General features: G+C 37.6%; 1 pseudogene; it reads right to left on the bottom strand.

Annotated features, from left to right (window-relative positions):
* Window positions 1–15260: 15260 nt before the first annotated feature.
* On the bottom strand, window positions 15261–15335 carry LOC136386553 (U2 spliceosomal RNA; annotated as a pseudogene).
* Window positions 15336–20247: the final 4912 nt, after the last annotated feature.

Consider the following 20247-nt stretch of genomic DNA (forward strand, 5'->3'; position numbering starts at 1 on the left):
CAGAAATGTGATGAGAATCAAGGTGTTGCCATATCCTGTGAGCCAGTGCAGAAGAGAGAGAGAGGCAAGTCATAGGGAATAATCAACAGTGTCAAAGGCTTAGAAAGAAAATGTTCTAGAAATAAGAAAAGAATAAATCGTCATCATTCTTCAACTTAGTGGAAATATCAGAAGGGCAAGAATAGTTTTCATTACTGAGTGCAAGAAAAAGCCATTGGGAGAAAAAAAAATGAGAAAGGGCAGCATTACTTGTGACCCTCCAGAGCAGGGGTTTTCAACCCTTTTTTATTCCAGTGGGCCCTTTGGCAGTCTCATAGGTTCTGTGATCTCCTTCAGAATAATGTATTTAATACATAAAGTAAAACATGTGAGCTTTAAAAAAGAAACCAATTGTGTAGAAATGTAGTTATACGTTTTTTTAAAAGCTTAGTGACATAGAAACATAAATCTAATTTATCAATGTCCCAAATAACCAGACAATGCTTTTAAAGGACAAACCATTTAAAATTAGGTTTTATTTTTCAAGACATACCAGTGTGAAGGTTGTGGCTGCTTAGACTAGGTGAAACCACTGAACTCCAAAGTGGTCTTTGGCTCGCCTCCTTCTGGGAATTGATTAATGATTGATTATAGATATGGAATATCAAAAGGTAACTTATAAGCCCGGGGCAACAACCAACGTGAGAACATGTGACTTTGCTTTTTGGTAGCTGAATGACCAATAGGTGCAGAATTGTCTAACATTTGGCTGTTTATGTGGACTGACAATCTGTAGACAGGAAGACTGTCAACATGTACAATCTAGTGACTATCCTAATTGCAAAGTAGTGATGAGTGTGAATGACATTGTGAGATATATTCAATAGTATTTATGTGATATGAAATAACCGTGATTTCTAGTGGTGACAGGGTCACAGGTACTGCTAATACTACTGTGGCTTGCTTCCTGTATTCATAATAGAAGGAAATGTCAAATTTTAGTAGTTAGAGGTTAGTGAAAATCAACATTTCATTTTTCCTGATGCAGGTTGTTAGAACCCTAATTTCTTGTGAGTGAATAAGAGGTGAGGAACCCTGCTTAGAATAGAGTTTCAGCTGCAAGGCAGAAGTTGAAGCCAAATGAAGCGGATGGCAACCAAACTGCAGAACAGCAAATGTAGATTACTGAGAAGTTTAACTAAGGGAGCAAAAAGAAAAAAAAGAAAGAGAGAGAGAGAGAAATAAAATTCAAAGAAGTCAGAGGATAAAGAAAAAACTGTTTGTATTTTTTTTTTAATTTGAGAATAAAGAAACCAGAGCATGCATGTAGGTCAAGAGAAAGGAAGAAGTAGAAAAGATGAAATTAAAGACCACACACAGAGAGAAGGGACAAATTATAGAGCAAGGCCCGAGAGCTGTGGAGAAGAAATGGGGTCAAGATCCCAAGTGAAGGCCTTTACCGGGTAGCTGGGTTGGTGAGAGCATCATCCTGATACAGTAAGGTTGCAGGTTCAATCCCCGGTCAGGGCACATACAAGAATCAACCAATGACCCCATGAATAAGTACAACAGCAAATTGATCTCTCTCTCTCTCTCTCTCTTTCTCTCTCTAAAATTCAATCAATAAATAAAATTACCTAAAAAAGAGCATAAACAGAAAAATCATGGAAAAGAGGAAACACCACTTTCTCAGATAGAGTGGAAAAAGAGTAAATGATGTTTTTGTGAGTGTTTGTAGATTTGGAAGAATGAAATATATATTTCCCTGCAGTTTCCTTTGCAAAGAAGTGGTCTCTTATGGACACAGATAAAAGTGAAGTGGTTACTAGGGGGAGTAAATAGGGACAAATATACAGTGAGGGAAAATGGTTAGACTTTGGGTGATGGGCACACAATACAATCAGCAGTTTAAATGCTATAGAGATGTACACCTGAAACCTATGCACTCTTATTGATTGACGTAACCCATTAAATTTAATTTCTAAATTAAAAATGAAAGAAGCGGTCTTTATTAATGAGACACTTTCTAAAATCAATTTTGGAAAAATATTGTACATAACTGATTTTACAGTATACCACCACCTTAAAATAAATTTTTCTATGACAATGACTTTTTAAATTTTCTACTTCATCAGTATGAACAAATATTAGACTTTCCTTAATTACATGACTGGGATCCCCACCATACCTACAATACAAGACTCCTCTCCCACCCAGATCCTGCTTACTCTCTAAGAAAGCCATTCCGTCCTGTAGCTGTACTTTCTTCATGATATCTATTTCCCATCTCCATATAGGTTTGCTCCTATGAGCTTGTCTTGATCTCGAAATATTATTTTTTAGTATCATCTATTAATGCAGCCTCTTTGATTATTCTCTTAGATTAATTTGCAAAGCACAATAAGAATAACAGCATAATCTTATTGACATCTCAAGCGATCCCTAGGGTTTTTGTTTTTTTTTGTGATGAAAAATGGCCATCTTCAAAAAGAATGGTAGTCTTGGAAAGCTTGGTTTCAATTTGGCTTTTCCTGATAAGCCTTCTCTGGAAAATTACTATAGCTCTTCTGCTCAATAACCAGACACGAACTGGGTTTTCAACACTGATGTTTAGGTGTTTCAGAAAGAGCAATAAATTTTAATGTCTTGTCATTTGTTCCATTTGCCTATGTTTGACCTCACTGTACAGCATGAGGAATTTTGGGGGAGATATTATTATTTCTGGGATATTCACCATTTAATAAAAATAAATCTGCCTGATCAGGTGGTGGCACAGTGGACAGAGTGTCTGCCTGGGATGATGAGGACCCATGTTCGAACCCTGAGGTCACCAGCTTGAGCGCAGGATCATAGACATGACCTCATGGTTGCTGGCTTGAAGCCCAAGGTCTCTGGCTTGAACAAGGGGTCACTGGCTTAGCTTGAGCCCTCCGTCAAGGCACATATGAGAAAGCAATCAATGAACAACTAAGGTGCCACAACGAAGAATTGATGCTTCTCATCTCTCTCCCTTCCTTTCTCTCTGTTCCTATCTGTACCTCTCCCTCTCCCTTTACTCTCTCGCTAAAAATAAAATAAAATAAAATAAAATAAAATAAAATAAAATAAAATAAAATAAAAATTTCCCTAAGAGGGTAGTATGTAAACTTTTTTCTCCCTAAATCTTTCTAAGAATACCCCTTACTGTGATAATCCACTCCTAATTTGTTTAAGCTCGGGCACTGCCTGCTAAAACATAAAAACTGAGAGAGCTGCAGTAACTACTTGGTGGGGTCTGAGAGCTGCGCCATCACTGGAACCAGCCGACTCCCTCCCAGAGGGCAACACCCTGGAATGATACCTAGCATTTAAATATTTAAATAGTAGGTCACTTGACTCAGTAAAAGGATCATTTTTCATTCCCTCAAAGTTTCTGATTGTCCAACTGCTTCTCATTGTGTTGCAGGTCATCTTGATGCTACAAAGATATTATTATCATCAGCATATGTTTGCTGAGCATGTACTTGGTGCAGATTACTATGTTAGGCAATATGGGATTACAGCCCACAAATTAAAAATTGCCCTTGCCCTCTAGGAGTTTATAGCCCCAAGAATCCTGAAATGACACCTGCCTTAGCCAGTTGGTTTTGGCCTCCCATTTCTCTCCTACGTTCTGGAACATTTCAGTGCTGCCCTTCCTACTACAAGGCTGAGCCAAGAATTCACACAAATAAGAAGGTGTTACAGATTTGGGTTTTGCAACAAGCAAAATTTTCTGTCAAAGGCACTTGCCATTACCCCTTTGTTAGGTGTACCCTGGACACTTACAGGGCCAGCCCTGGCTATTCTAGTAAAACTTGTAGCCTGGACACCAACCAGGTATCAGCCACAATCATTACATTCTCTAATTGTTACTGAAACTTAAAATGAAAGGCCTGACACAAATAAGCTTCAGTTTAGTAAAAAAAAAAACCCTTAGAGCTTAATTGACTTATGATTAAGAAAGGATGAGACATAATTTCACAATTTAAGTGGCATTTACATGGTGACTTCACAATAGAGAATGTTATTCCTTGTCATCTCCACCTATGTTTAACTATACGCACAAGCATGCCAGAGAACGCCATGGCTATAAAGACATTTTGATTTTGTTAATTTTTTTTTGTACTGTTTCACAAACCTTTCCTTGGTTCCCTAACACCCCAGCTCATTCTACTCGATTTTTGTGAGTTTGATTTTATTTTACTATTATTTTTTTTACATTTCACGTATAAGTGATACCATACAGTATTTCTCTGGCTTATTTCACTTACCATAATGTCTTCCAGGTATGTCCATGTTGTCACAAATGGCAAAACTTTCTCGTTTCTAAGACTGAGTAACATTCCACATAATATACTATCTTCTATACCTTGGCTATTGTGAATAAATAATGCTGAGATGAACACGGGAATGCAGATATACCCAGAAGCGGGATTGTTAGATCATATGGTACTTCCATTTTTAATTTCTTGTGGAACTTAAATACTGTTTTCTATAGTGGCTGTACGAGTTTACATTCTCATCAACAGTGCACAGGGTTCCTTTTCCTCCACACATTCACCAGTATTTGTTTATCTCTTGTCTTTTTGATAATAGACATCTTAATAGGTGTGAGATAATATCTCATTGTGGTTTTGATTTGCATTCCTCTGATGATTAGTGATGATGAGCACCTTTTTATGTGCCTACTATTTGACTATTTTCCTTGTAAAAATGTCTGTTCAGGTCCTTTGCCCACTTTTAATTGGTTTATTTGTAGGGTTTGTTTTTACTATTGAGTTATATGAGTTTCTTGTATATTTTAGATATGAATCCTTTATCAGATATATAAATTTCAAAATTTTCTATTCCATAAGTTGCTTTTTCATTTTGTTAATGATTTATTTATTTTGCTGCAAAGAAGCTTTTTAGTATGATGTTTATTTTTTCTTTTGTTGCCTTTGCTTTTGCTGTTATATCCGAAATAATTTCCAAGGCCAGTGTCAAGGAGCCTATGTTTTTTGCTGGCAGTTCTATGGTTTCAGGTCTTACCTTAAAGTCTTTTATCCAATTTGAGTTGATTTTTGTGTAGGGTGTAAGGTAGGGATTCAGTTTCATTCTTTTACATGAGGATATCCAGTTTTCTCAATACCATTTGTTGAAGAGACTCTTCTTCATTGACTGTAAATACATGAATTAACTCCTGGGATCTCTATTCTCTTCAAATGATCTCTATTTTTATACTAATACCATACTGTTTTAAATAATGTAGGTTTTTGCCTGACCAGATGGTGGTACAGTGGATAAAGCATTGACCTGGAATGCTGAGGACTCAGGCTCGAAACCCCAATGTTGCTGGCTTGAGCATGGGCTCATTATCTTGAGCGTGGAATCATAGACATGACCCCCTGGTTGCTGGCTTGAGCCTAAGAACACTGGCTTGAACAAGGGATCACTAGCTTGGCTGGAGCCCCCCAGTCAAGGCACATATGAGAAGCAATAAATGAACAACTAAGGTGCTGCAACTATGAGTTGATGCTTCTCATCTCTCTCCATTCCTGTCTGTCTTTTCTCTGTCTCTAATAAATAAATAAGTAAATACATACATACATACATACATACTGTGGCTCTGTGATATAGTTTAAAATCAGAACATGTGTTACCTCCAGCTTTCTTCTTTCTCAAGATTGTTTTGGTTATTTTGGGTCTTTTGTGATTCCACATAAATTTTAGAATTGTTTTCTCTACTTGTGTAAAAACTGCCATTGGAATTTTATAGGGACTGCATTGAATCTGTAGATTGTTTGAGTATGGCATCTTAATGACATTTTGAAATGTATGCATTCATGTTTCGCTTAATGTCATTGACCTAGCTTAAAATACTGGCCTAAATTAAAAATAGCCCTTCTGCAAATGTTCCCATACCTATGCATATATATATATGATTATATATATATATATATATATATATAGGTTATTATATATATATATATATATGTATGTATGGTTATTATTATTTCTCCTTTTCCCCCTTTACTTATTAAATCCAGATCAACAGCACTTGCACTAAGGGAAAAGGAGAATTGTGTTATGGTTCTATTATATCATTTGCTTTGGTTAAATTCAATGTTGTATTCCATTAACCAGAGATAAGGCTGTACACTAAAGTACTGTCATAAAATTTTGTTGTTGTCGTTTCCCTAGAGAGAGTGCGTGAGAGAGACAGGAACAGACAGACAGGAGGGGAGAGAGATGAGAAACATGAACTTGTTCTTGTGGCACCTTAGTTGTTCATTGATTGCCTGCTCACATGTGCCTTGATGGGGGTGAGGGGGCTCCAGCTGATCCAGTGACCACTTGCTCAAGCCAGCGAACTTGGGCTCAAGCCAGTGACAATGGGTCATGTCTCTGATCACTCGCTGAAGCCAGCGACCCCGAGCTCAAGCTGGATGAGCCCGTGCTCAAGCTGGTGACCTTGAGGTTTTGAACCTGGGTCCTCTGCATCCAAGTCTGATGCTCTATCCACTGCATCACCACCAGCCTGGTGTGTGGATGTCCCGGGTTCAATTCCCAGTCAGGGCACACAGGAGAAGCATCTGTTTCTCCACACCTCCCCCTCTTGCTTTTTTCTCTCTCTCCCTTCCTGCAGCCTAAGTAAATAATTATATTAAAATCTTCTTAGTCAAACCACCAAACAGTAATGCACTGAGCTCCATATGACAGAAACTGGATAAATATTCCTGCTCTGAGTTACATTTCCAATAAGAGAATGGAGAGATAATAATCTGAAATAAGTGAGTTTTCACTGTTTTAAACACAATAGTCAGGTTTTCAAGGTGGAAAAAATTAGAGCATTCAATCCTGATAGAATATTCACATAAAACTTTATCCATTATTCTCGGAACAAGAGAAATTAGACACTTAGTTTATGTCACTTCACATTATAATTCAGGGTAATTTCAAAAATTAGTGTGGAATCAAGGGTTTCAGGTAATGCAGTTAGAAAAACACAAGGCAAAGAAAGTATTCTAATTAAATCATTATGTTGGTTTCTGTAATGGTAAATTAAAATAAATTACATGCAACACCTCCCAAATTCATTATTCTTTCCATTTGGGCTTAGGGGTTTATTTTCCAAAGTGCCTGAGAGGAGAGCTTTCATTTTGCAAATAATGCAAAATGCTTAGGAAGAAAAGATGGCATTCTCCGAGTTTTGTAAATTTGAATGTTTCACTTTGCCAGGGTAAAAACAGTCTTAGGGTCCTGACAAATTATGTCCTTACGGTTTTTCCAATTATGTGGGAAAAGCTTTAGTGATATTTTCACAAATCAAGATAACTTACAGGATGTGAATTTCTTTGACTGCTTAGACTTGCTTGCTTACAAAAACTAAATTCAGTGAGACAACTAGTTCTTGGCAGAGGAGTGACTAGTCAATGTTAATAAACTTGTGTAAATATATTCGTTCATATTTTTCCTCTCAAAAGAATTACAATATTTGTAGATAGGCAAATATCAACTTAGAATAGTTTCCATAAGCGTGCCTTATGGAGATGTGGATGGGAGTTTGATAAGCTACAAACATTTCAAGGGTACATGTTTAAAACTCTGTTTCTTTAAAGCTTTACTGGATAGTTTTGATGCAATTCACATACTGCTTTCATGGAGACACATTATTTCAGTTCTCCCTGGGGGGACAAAACGGTTCAACTTTAAAATGCTGACAAACACTGGGACAAAATAATGATCATTTTGTGTATCTCTATCTCCTCTCCCAACCTAGATTAGCTCAGACTCCCCAGGACCACATGTGTTTTAATTTCGCAATGCATTGAGAAACCCAGTTTCCAAGAACATCAGTAAAACTGAAACGGGAAGAGTGAGATTAGTTGTAATTTATGACCCTATTCAAATAAATTTGAGCCAAAAAATATTTTCAGAAACAATCACCAAATGGTAACTTTGCAGCCATTATGACATTAGCACATAAACTGAATGCATTATAAATTCCAAAGAGTTCCTTTTTTTTCCATGTGGTACATTCTCATGGAAATTTCACAATTTTTAAACAGGTTATCCCTGAGGCTAATAAATAGAAATTACATTTTGTTAGCCATTATGCTCGAAACAAAACAAAACAAAAAAACCAACAACAACAACAAAAAAATCGTAGGTTGCTTATTTCTCAGTGGCTTTATTTCTTCTATTCAGAACAATGCTAACGATTTGAATGCACTCTTTCCAACATCCCACAAAGAGCCCTCTGGGCAGTTACCTTAGCAATCATCTAAAAGCTCTTTTCGCTATAAAAAAAAATAGTAAGGAAATTTATATTTAGAACCATATTTTACCTCAAAAGTATTTTCATAGCATTTTCAGGTATAAGGTAGCCTTGATGAGCAAAGGGATTTGATATGGCACTTCTGGTTGCAGTCCAAGTAATAAAGGTTGATGTTTCAACCCATTAAATTAGTATTTTAACCTTATTTCCTTTTAAAATACTCAAACTGGGACATCTGTTCCAATTGTGGCGTTCATATTTTTCCCCCATTTTGTAGTAAAGGGTGAAATTACTTTGTTAGAAAGTCACTAGCACCATCTACTGTTGGTATTTGGAAGTATTTGAAATATTGTTTTAAAAATAGTTTATTTTTCTCTTTTCTCCTTCTTATTGAATTTATTGGAGTGATATTGGTTAAAAAAATTATACAGGTTTCAGGTGCCCAATTCCACAACATATCTCTGTACACTGTATTGTGTGTCCACCACCCCAAGTCAAGTCTTTCCATCACCATTTATCCCCCCCCCTTACTCTCCTCGACCTTCCCACACCCCAACCCCTGGCAACCACTACAATGTTGTCCGTGTCCATGAGCTTTGTCTCTCTGTTTTTGTCCTGTTTTGCTCAATCCTTCTGCACTCACCCAGCCTCCCAATGCCCCACCACAGCTGCCAGCCTGCTCTCTATGAGTCTGTTTCTACTTTGCCTGTTAGCTCATTTTGCTCATTATACAGTACTGTCATGCTCTGACTGGCTTATTTCACTTAGCAAACAACCCAGTTGTACAATGATTCCAAGACACTTGGAATTTACAGAGACTGAAAGAGATTTGGAATTTTAGTCAAACAGAACAGGAACAAGCGAAATAGTAAATAAAGCATAAGTTTGAGGAAACAACTATAAGAAAATAACTATTTGCACGTAAGGGTACAAATAAATCAATAATAAGAATGTAGTTATCTTCAAGAATCCAAAGGAAAAAAAAATAATGTTCTCAAAAGTCATGTGAATGTAGTTTTCAGAAATGGTCTTGAGATTTTGTGATTTCATGGACCAGTAAATTCCTCCTCCTCCAAATTATAGTGACCAGTGAAGGGGTTCAGAACAGGCTTCCCCAAGATATTGCACTTTGGCGTGTGAAGTTTTTTGAGCTTAAGGCAAGAGAGCTGGTCCCTGCAGGCTCACAAGAATCTCTCACTGCCTGACCTGTGGTGGCACAGTAGATACAGTGTTGACCTAGAATGCTGAAGTCTCCGGTTTGAAACCCCAGGCTTCCTGGTCAGGGCACATACAGGAAGTGGGTTGATGCTTCCCGCTCCTCCACTACCCCCTTTCTCTCTCTAAATTCCATAAGTAGATGGCTGAAGGAAGTCAAAAGATACAAACTTCCAGTTATTAAATACATGAACTAGGGGGATGTAAATATACAATTAACATGGTGATGATAGTTAATAATGTTGTAGTGTATATTTTAAAACTACAAAGACAGTGTATGTTTACAGTTCTCATCACAAGAAAAAAATATGTAAATATGTGGTGACAGATACTAACTAGACTTATTGTGGTGATCATTTTACAATACATACAAATATCAAATCATTATGTTGTACAACTGAAACTAAGATAATGTTGCATGTCAATTATATCTCAATTAAAATAACATTAAAGAACAAACCAACAATTGAGAACAATTTAAAAAGAAAAAATGACATCAGGAGTCTCATTAGCTCCCTGAAACATTAGTATAAAATACAAAGTATATTAACAAAGTGATTTATTGGAAAACACTGAACAATCTAGCAACAATAAAATATATATATTCAATGATATAAAAAATATTCTGAACTAAATAAGTTCTTTGTCTTTTACTGACACAAGTAAAATCTCTTTCCAAGAAAATGAGAATTGTGTATGTGGTTCAATTTTGTTCCCTAACTGGATTTTCACTAAATCTTCTGGTGTTGTGGGAATCCTATTTTGATTAGATTTTACTATTGTGTAAATTAATCTGTGACTCCTTTTAGTTTCCTAGAAAATTTTGATAGTAGTCCAGAAAGAAAGATAATAAACTGAAAAATAAGAAATGGTAGGATTTGACCATTCAATTAATATGTAGTTGACTTCCCTGACCTCCATGACCCTGCAAAGGTTCATGCACTGTTCTTTTCTCACTCCTCATTGTACCTTTCAGCAGGAGTGAGACTCAAATAATTTAACAACCAGTTCTCTGCCTTAATGACCGTTTATAGTATAAAAAATACTATACCAAAAGGTAGTTTATTATACTGCTCACAAAAATTAGGGGATACTTTATTGTTTCATATTCATTTTAAAATGTCCCCTAATTTTAGTGAGCAGTATATTTCATGCATTTAATATTTAAATAAGAATAAAAGAAGTACACAAATCTAGATTGTTATAAGAGTTTTAAAGTATTAATGAAAATATATTAAATAATACCTGACAAAAACCAATAAAACTGTTACTGAAGATATTTCCATATTGCTTCTCGACGGGCATCCTCACTTGCAATTTTTTCCGCCTATGCATGGAATGAACATGACTACGGGAGCTTAGAATACACTGCTGTGCAGATGAACGTTAAAAAGGAGTAAGGAATATCAATTTGTGATTTCTACATTGGGAGGCTGCCCAGGCGCCCTCCTTAGAGAGAGCCCTGATGACAAGTGCCATTTTAACAACCGGTTTGCCAAGCCCAACAAAAAATTAGGTATCAGTTTTGCTGAACCGGTGCGAACTGGCTGAATCCCACCACTGCCTCTCAGAAACCACCAATTCTACATCGTACTGTGTGTGTCCTGTAACTACACTATTTCACTTAGCATCATGTCTACAAGATCCATACATGATGTAACGTGTCAGGATTCCCTTCCTTCTCAAGGTTGAATAACATTCTATTATATGTAAATGCCACTCTGTGTATCCATGCAGCCATCAGTTGACATTTCAGCTGGGTCTGCTACTTCCTGTGGCTTTCTCTATCCTGAGATTTAAGTTTTGTTACACAGAGACTAATCTCTCAGTCCCGCCACAAACAGGTTAGAAAGTTGCAAATCTGGTCTGTGCTGTACACTCTGGTCCTGGGAAAGAGATAGGGGATCAGTGTTGAGGAAAGCGTGGACAAGCACAAGCAACCCTGCAAAAAAAAAACCCTCTGACTGGAAGTTTAAAGCCAAAGTAAAACACCTCAGTAAAAGCTGTGGGTCAACAATGTTAGGATTAGAATGCCAAAAGAGTAGTTGTGGTGGTGTTAAAGCTCTTAAAATACATTGGTCTAGAGCAGGGGTCGGGAACCTTTTTGGCTGAGAGAGCCATGAACGCCACATATTTTAAAATGTAATTCCATGAGAGTCATACAACTATCCATGTACATTACGCGTTATCCAATAAAAATTTGGTGTTGTCCCGGAGGACAGCTGTGATTGGCTCCAGCCACCCGCAACCATGAACATGACCCATAGGAAATGAATGGATTGTAATACATGAGAATGTTTTATATTTTTAACATTATTATTTTTTTATTAAAGATTTGTCTGCGAGCCAGATACAGCCATCTAAAGAGCCACATCTGGCTCGCGAGCCATAGGTTCCTGACCCCTGGTCTAGAGAAACAGGGTCAATAGCGGGGCCACTGGCTTCCCCAGGGCTGGAGAGAGGCAGGGAATGGCCGTCCCTATCCAAGAGGGAGCAGTGGCCCCTTCCTTCGGAGCTGTTAACACAGATCTTAATATACACAGGTGCCATTAAGGGAGGGAGGCTTCTGGGAAGCATTGGGTTCTGGGATGAAACTCCCTTTAGGCTGAACTGGGTTGATGGGAGCTGTGTCCTTCTGTCCAGGTCTGGATTTTGTTACAAGAACAAATAAGAATTCAACCCCATTTTAAAAGCAGAGCATTTTCTTAGACAAAGGCTACAAATGTAAACAGTGTCAATGTGAACAACTCCCATCTACCCACACACATCTTCATGGTTAGCTTCTGTATGACTCTGGTGTGTGCGTGTGCTTGTGCGTGTATGTGCATGTGTCTGCAGAAATTGTCCCATGCTTTAGAATCTTTGCAGAGCTAAGTACGTGCAGAATCTGTTCTCCAGTTAGCATCTGTGTGTGCCATGTGCAGGGCCTCTCGTCAAGGGCTTTCTTTTCCCCATTTAGTGCACAAAGTGCTGGAAATGGAAATTATTTACTATGGTAACCCTGGCTCTCTTAAGGTTAAGTTATTTGCATGAGAAGCATAACGCTGGAACACAGCACCAAGTGTTTGTGGCATCTCTTTGTCTATAGGCTTTTTAAATAAAGAAAACACAATTGTGTTAGCTTTTCCAGATAATTCTGCTCTAATCCTAGCTGGAGATTGAAAGGTGAACCAGATGCCTTTCAAAGTCCAATCTAACCGCTAAACCCTTTATTCGTTGTGCTTGGCACAATTGGTCATATGGACATTTGCATAGATTTACATATATTATAAACTTATCTCTACTCCTCTGTAAGTGCTAACCCACGCTGCTCGCCCCAGCGTGTTTGGACCCTGAGAGAGGTCTGCATTAACCTCCCAGAAGCGACATGTTGTATGCAGCTTGGGCTTTCACCACACTTATTATGTACTTGGACTGGTGAGCACTGTTTCTCTGACATTTTCCCCATCTGTATATAATTTTATCGAAGCAATACTCTGGCTGAGGTAGGGACCCTCTCTGACAGAAAGACTTTTTTTGACAGAGACAGAGAGTCAGAGAGAGAGATAGACATGAAGGGAGAGAGATAAGAAACATCAATTCTTTGTTGTGGCACCTTAGTTGTTCATTGATTGCTTTCTCATATGTGCCTTGACTGGGGGCAAATTTTTTAACCTATAAGGACTGAAACCTTTCCAACCCTACCTCCTCCCACCCTTAAACCACAATGTACATTACATGACTGTTGGCTGTTTGTGTTAACTTAGTTAGCAATCACAAGTAAAACCTGGACTGAGCAGGGGAGAAACAGGCTTTGAACAAACAGCATTTTTAGTAGAGCAAAACCTGTGGTAGTTTAAGCCCATGTTATATCATGTAGGGCAACTAAGGGGCCCAAGGAGGAATGGGATTGGGGAGAGAATGTAATTAGAGTATATAGGGTAAGTAAGGTATGGCTTGCTTCAGATTCAAACCTGATGAATGAATGAATGAATGAATTAATTAATTAATTAGAAGTTTCAAATGGTTCTTGCCACTTATGATGGTGCTTTTTTTTTATCAACATACAACATTAAATACAGCAGCTTTTAGCTTCATTTGTTTGCCTTATATTAAACAGCAGGAGCAGCCAAGAGTTGTTACTTTACAAATCTATACCTCAGCTGACAACAGGTAATTGCACTGCTACATGGCGATGGTAATCAAAACAGCGTGGTACTTGCATAAAATCAGACATATAGATCAATAGAACAGAAGAGAGGGCCCAGAAATAAACCCACAACTATATGGCCAATTAATATCTGACAAAGAGAGGAAGAACATACTATGATGTAAAGGCAGTCCATTCAGTAAATGCTGTTGGGAAAATTGGGACAGATATGTGCTAAAATGAAACTAGACTACCTTCTTACACCACACAAAAGAATAAACTTAAAATGGGTTAAAGATTTAAATGTTAGATTCAAAACAATAAAACTGTTAGGAAAAAATGTAGGCAGTAAATACTTCGACATTGTTCTTAGTAATATATTTTTGTAATATGTTTCCTTGGGCAAAGAAAACAAAAGACAAAAATAAACATATGAGACAACATAAAAGTAAAAAGTTTTACACAGCAAAGGAAATCATCAACAAAATGAAAACACAACCTACCAAAGTGCAGAAAATACTCACCAATGATATATCTTATAAGGAATTAATATCTAAAATATATAAAGAACTCATATAACTTAACACTAAAAAAAATCTGATTATAAAATGGGCAGAGGACCTGAATAGACATTTCTCTAACTAGGACATATAGATGACCAATAGACATACGAAAAGATGCCCAATATCACTATTCACCACAGAAATGCAAATTAAAAACACAATGAGATACCACCTCACACATGTCAGAGTGGCTAGTGTGAAAAAATCAACAAACAAGTGTTGGCAAGGATGTGGACAAAAAGGAACCTTCATGCACTGTTGGTGGGATTGTAAATTGGCACCAACACTATGAAAAACTTTATAAATGTTCCTCAAAACCTTAAAAATTTAACTCCCATATGACCCAGAAATTCCACTTCTAAGCGTTTATGCAAAGAAATCCAAAACACTAATTTGAAAAGATACATGCATCCTTATGTTTTTTGAAGTATTATTTACTATAGGCAAGATATGGAAGCAACCCAATTGTTTTCTGAGAGATAACTGAATAAAGATGTGGCACTATATACAATACCACTCAGCCATAAAAAGAATGAAATCTTACCATTTTTGACAACATGAATGGACCTAGAAGGTATTATACTATGTGAAATAACCCAGACAGACAAATACTATTATATCATCTCACTTATATGTGGAATCAAAAGAACAAAATAAATTGACAAAACAGAAACAAACTCATAGATACAGAGAACAAACTGTTAATAGTTGCCAGGTGGGAAGGGTTTTAGGGGGCTAGATGAAGTGAAGAAATATAACTTGGAAACTGACCTGTGGTAGTGCAGTAGAGCTTTGACCTGGGATGCTGATGTCCCAGGTTCGAAACCCTGAGGTTGCTGGCGTGAGCGTGGAATCATCGATATGATCCCAAGGTCACTGGCTTGAGCCCAAGGTTTTTGGGTTAAGCAAGGGGTCACTTGCTCTGCTGTAGCCCCCCAGTCAAAGCACATATGAGAAAGCAATCAATGAGCAACTAAGGTGCTGCAACTGTGAGTTGATGCTTCTCATCTCTCTCCCTTCTTATCTCTCCCTCTTTTCTCTCCCTCTCACTAATATAACTACTAATCTATTATAATATGAATAACCTGTGCTCATTGTTTAAAATATTAAAAATACAACTAAGCAAAAAATTCTACACTTGATCTTAGCCAAAAGGCCAAGAAGCGATAAAAGATTCTAATTACCTAACCAAGATATTACCCTTGTCAGTAATTTGGTATATGTTCTTCCAGGCATTTTGTGTGCAAGTGTGTACATGTATGTACATGCTGAATAAATAAATATATATTTTCAACAAAATTAACTTATTATTCATGGTTCCATATTTTTTTACACATATCTTGAGTATCTTTCGATGATAAAAGTTATAAGCATCTTTAAAGCTTTTTCTTTGTATTTTTCTGAAGTGAGAAGTGGAGAGGCAGACAGACAGACTCTCACATGCGCCCAACCAGGATCCACCAGGCAAGCCCACTAGGGGGCGATGGTCTGCCCGTCTGGGGCGTTGCTCTGTTGCAAGCAGAGCCATTCTAGTACCTGAGGTGGAGGCCATGGAGCCATCCTCAGAGTCTGGGCCAACTTTGCTCCAATGGAGCCTTGGCTGTGGGAGAGGGAGAGAGAGAAAGAGAGAGAGAGAGGGGGGAGAGAGGGGGAAGGGTGGAGAAGCAGATGGGTGCTTCTCCTGTGTGCTCTGGCCAGGACTTCCACACTCCAGGCCGATGCTCTACCACTGAGGCAACCGGCCAGGGACAAAGCTTATTTTTATAAAGTTATTTTTCAACGCAACTTTTGCATGCATCATCTCAGTCTGGAGGAGTTCTTTCATAATGCCTATTGGAAAATTCATTCTTGTGTCAGTTGTATTACCTGCAATCAGTCAATTATGCTACTTCACTAGGGGCCACTATAGAACTGATTTTACTCAATTGAAAAATCTAAGTATGATAAAGGTATGAGCTTCCCAAGTCTAACGGGCTTCTTTCTGCTTCCCTCAGCAGTCTTGTAATGATTTTCAAAAGTAAGCATAAAGAAATAGAATTTGCTTCACCCCTTCAGGGAAAAATGACTCAGTTAAGAAACTTCTCTCTCAATAGTTATGCTGGAAGGGTTCATCATAATTTTCTGCTCTGTAATAAAAGTTTACTTAAGAGTAGCTGGGAGGATTTCCACTTCTGTGGAGATAGTGATGGGTTGAAGACAAACCTTGCTGGTCGGAGAAGTGTGAAGTGACACCCATGTAACTGAACAAAGAGGACATAGGCTCGAAGGACTTCATTACCTGGACTACTAACATTTCTTGGAGTTTGGGGCATGCTGGCTGTGATTCCCCAAATTCTTCTAGAGAAACAGATAGGCCCCCACATCCTGGCCTATCATTCTTCATATGAGATACTGCACAAGTCTTCCAATTCCAAAGAATTCTAGAAATACCTGAGGCTTCTGGAATCTGTTATTAACTTCCACATCATGTGGTGCTTCATGGCTGCTAAACTTCAAAAAGTCTAAATGAATGTGATTGGCTTAGATCATTGTTTTCAGAAAAACATTTTTATTTGTGATGGTGAGGAGAGGCAAGACAAAAGGAAAAGGCCTTGGAATAGGTGAACTGTTTCCTGAGATTTTCTAGAAGGGAGCACTTACAAGTCACTTTGGATTTTTCAGTTAGCATAAGATTATATCTGGATCACTCCATCAGCTCATCTATCTCCATACTTGAGAGCCAAAGAAACCATCAGCAGTATGAACTCCGTAAGACCTCAGAAAAAGTAGGACCTCCGTAAGATCCTCAATGGCTGAAGGCTATATACAGGTTCCAACAGAAATTTTGTTCCTACAGTTATTTCTAATTATATATACATATATGTATTAGCTCTGCAACTTCTCAGTGGTTGACAGATGACAGCCTATGTCTTTCCACCTTCATTCTGAAACCCACAGTGATTACCCAATGCACAACACCTCATGAACTGTCCCCTCTTGGATTCTTACATTTCTTATCTTCTTGGACCAACTCTTTTTTTATTAAATTTATTGGGGTGATGTTGTTTAATAACATTATATAGCAGCACTGGACGGATGGCTCAGTTGTAGGGCATCAGTCTGGTGTGTTGATGTTCTGGATTTGATTCCCGGTCAGGGCACACAGGAGAAGCAACCATCTGCTTATCCACCCCTACCCTCACCCTCCCCCTTCTCTCTCCCTCTTCTCCTCCCATCCATGGCTCAATTGGTTCAAGCAAGTTGGCCCTGGGTGCTGAGAATGGCTCACTGGAGCCTCCAGCCTCAAGCACTAAAAATAACTCTATTGCCAAGCAACTGAAAAACTGGCCCCAGATGGGCAGAGTATCCCCAGTAGGGGCCTTGATGGGTGGATTTCATTTGGGGCACATGCAAGATTCTGTTTCTCTGTCTCCCCTCCTCTCACTTAAAAAAATTAATTAATTTTAAAAAAAGAAAAAAATTATATAGGTCTCAACTGTGTATTTCTATGATGCATGATCTATATGTTGTATTATGTGTTCATCACCCAAAGTCAAATAATCTTCTGTCAACATATATTTGACCCCATTTACCCTTTACTATCCTTGAACCACCCCTTCCCTCTGGTAACTGATATCATTTTTTTTTATATAATTTTATTTTTTTAATGGGGTGACATCAATAAATCAGGATACATATATTCAAAGATAACAAGTCCAGGTTATCTTGTCGTTCAATTATGTTGCATACCCACCACCCAAAGTCAGATTGTCCTCTGTCACCTTCTATCTTGTTTTCTTTGTGCCCCTCCCCACCCCCTATCCCTCTCCCATTCCCCCCTCCCCCCCCGTAACCACCACACTCTTATAAATGTCTCTTAGTTTCACTATTATGTCCCACCTACGTATGGAATAATACAGTTCCTGGTTTTTTCTGATTTACTTATTTCGCTTCGTATCATGTTATCAAGATCCCACCATTTTGCTGTAAATGTTCCGATGTCATCATTTCTTATGGCTGAGTAGTATTCCATAGTGTATATGTGCCACATCTTCTTTATCCAGTCATCTATTGATGGGCTTTTTGGTTGTTTCCATGTCCTGGCCACTGTGAACAATGCTGCAATAAACATGGGGCTGCATGTGTCTTTACGTATCAATGTTTCTGAGTTTTTGGGATATATACCCAGTAGAGGGATTGCTGGGTCATAAGGTAGTTCTATTTTCAGTTTTTTGAGGAACCACCATACTTTCTTCCATAATGGTTGTACTACTTTACATTCCCACCAACAGTGGATGAGGGTTCCTTTTTCTCCACAGCCTCTCCAACATTTGCTGTTACCTGACTTGCTAATAACAGCTAATCGAACAGGTGTGAGGTGGTATCTCATTGCCGTTTTGATTTGCATTTCTCTAATAGCTAAAGAAGATGAGCATCTTTTCATATATCTGTTGGCCATTTGTATTTCTTCCTGGGAGAAGTGTCTATTCATATCCTCTTCCCATTTTTTTATTGGATTGTTTGTTTGTTTGTTGTTGAGTTTTATGAGTTCTTTGTATATTTTGGATATTAGGCCCTTATCTGAGCTGTCGTTTGAAAAAATCATTTCCCATTTAGTTGGCTTTCTGTTTATTTTGTTATCAGTTTCTCTTGCTGAGCAAAAACTTCTTAGTCTGATGTAGTCCCATTCATTAATTTTTGCCTTCACTTCTCTTGCCATTGGAGTCAAATTCATAAAATGCTCTTTAAAACCCAGGTCCATGAGTTGAGTACCTATGTCTTCTTCTATGTACTTAATTGTTTCAGGTCTTATGTTTAGATCTTTGATCCATTTTGAGTTAATTTTTGTACAGGGGGAGAGACTGTAGTCCAGTTTCATTCTTTTGCATGTGGCTTTCCAGTTTTCCCAGCACCATTTATTGAAGAGGCTTTCTTTTCTCCATTGTGTGTTGTTGGCCCCTTTATCAAAAATTATTTGACTATATATATGTGGTTTTATTTCTGGACTTTCTATTCTGTTCCATTGGTCTGAGTGTCTATTTTTTCTGCCAATACCATGCTGTTTTGATTGTCGTGGCCCTATAATATAGTTTGAAGTCAGGTATTGAAATGCCCCCAGCTTCATTCTTTTTCTTTAGGATTGCTTTGGCTATTCGGGGTTTTTTATAGTTCCATATAAATCTGATGATATTTTGCTCTATTTCTTTAAAAAACGTCATTGGAAGTTTGATGGGAATTGCATTAAATTTGTATATTGCTTTGGGTAATATGGCCATCTTGATTATATTTATTCTTCCTAGCCAAGAACAAGGTATATTCTTCCATCTCATTATATCTTTTTCGATTTCCCTTAACAATGGTTTATAGTTTTCATTATATAAGTCCTTTACATTCTTTGTTATGTTTATTCCTAAGTATTTTATTTTTTTTGTTGCAATCGTGAAGGGGATTGTTCTTTTGAGTTCCTTCTCAGTTGTTTCATTGTTGGCATATAGAAAGGCTATTGACTTCTGCATGTTAATTTTGTATCCTGCGACCTTACTGTATTGGCTTATTGTTTCTAGTAGTCTTTTTGTGGATTCTTTGGGGTTTTCGATGTATAGTATCATATCAACTGCAAAAAGTGATACCTTTACTTCTTCTTTTCCGATATGGATGCCTTTTATTTCTTTGTCTTGTCTGATTGCTCTGGCTAGAACCTCTAGTACCACATTAAATAAGAGTGGAGAGAGTGGACAACCCTGTCTTGTTCCTGATTTAAGGGGGAAAGCCTTCAGTTTAGTGCCATTTAATATGATGTTAGCTGATGGTTTATCATATATGGCCTTTATCATGTTGAGATATTTTCCTTCTATACCCATTTTGTTGAGAGTCTTAAACATAAAATTGTGTTGTATTTTATCGAAAGCCTTTTCTGCGTCTATTGATAAGATCATGTGGTTTTTGTTCTTTGTTTTGTTGATATGGTGTATTACATTAACCGTTTTACGTATGTTGAACCATCCTTGAGATTCTGGGATGAATCCCACTTGATCATGATGTATTATTTTTTTAATATGTTGTTGTATTCGATTTGCTAGTATTTTGTTTAGTATTTTAGC

Source organism: Saccopteryx leptura, chromosome X, assembly GCF_036850995.1.
Source record: "Saccopteryx leptura isolate mSacLep1 chromosome X, mSacLep1_pri_phased_curated, whole genome shotgun sequence".
NCBI classification, from domain to species: domain Eukaryota; kingdom Metazoa; phylum Chordata; class Mammalia; order Chiroptera; family Emballonuridae; genus Saccopteryx; species Saccopteryx leptura.